At 27.3% G+C, this 231-nt stretch overlaps 1 protein-coding gene across 1 annotated transcript in view; it reads left to right on the top strand.

Moving 5' to 3' along the window:
* LOC107660506 (serine/threonine-protein kinase LATS1-like) overlaps positions 1–231 on the top strand; it is a 17,268-nt gene that overhangs the window by 2,259 nt on the left and 14,778 nt on the right. The window lies entirely within an intron of this gene.

Below are 231 nucleotides of genomic sequence, written 5' to 3'. Positions count from 1 at the left end.
GAGTATATATATATATATATATATATATATATATATATTAATATAATAGTAATAAAATAATAATAATAAATAGGCCTATACGAGAAAACGAAAGAAAAACCTAAAAAAAAAGCCTAGTATGCAGAGTTTCGGTTCATTGTTGTGCTGCGCGAAAGGAAACCAAGACGGCAGAAAGTGGCGTCCTATTTTTCTTTAGGCTTATTTTACAAAAGCACAAAGATTTGTTTTTTA

The sequence above is a fragment of the Sinocyclocheilus anshuiensis genome, unplaced genomic scaffold, assembly GCF_001515605.1.
Source record: "Sinocyclocheilus anshuiensis isolate Anshui unplaced genomic scaffold, SAMN03320099.WGS_v1.1 scaffold659, whole genome shotgun sequence".
NCBI lineage: Eukaryota > Metazoa > Chordata > Actinopteri > Cypriniformes > Cyprinidae > Sinocyclocheilus > Sinocyclocheilus anshuiensis.
This window is presented reverse-complemented; position numbering and strand designations above follow the sequence as displayed.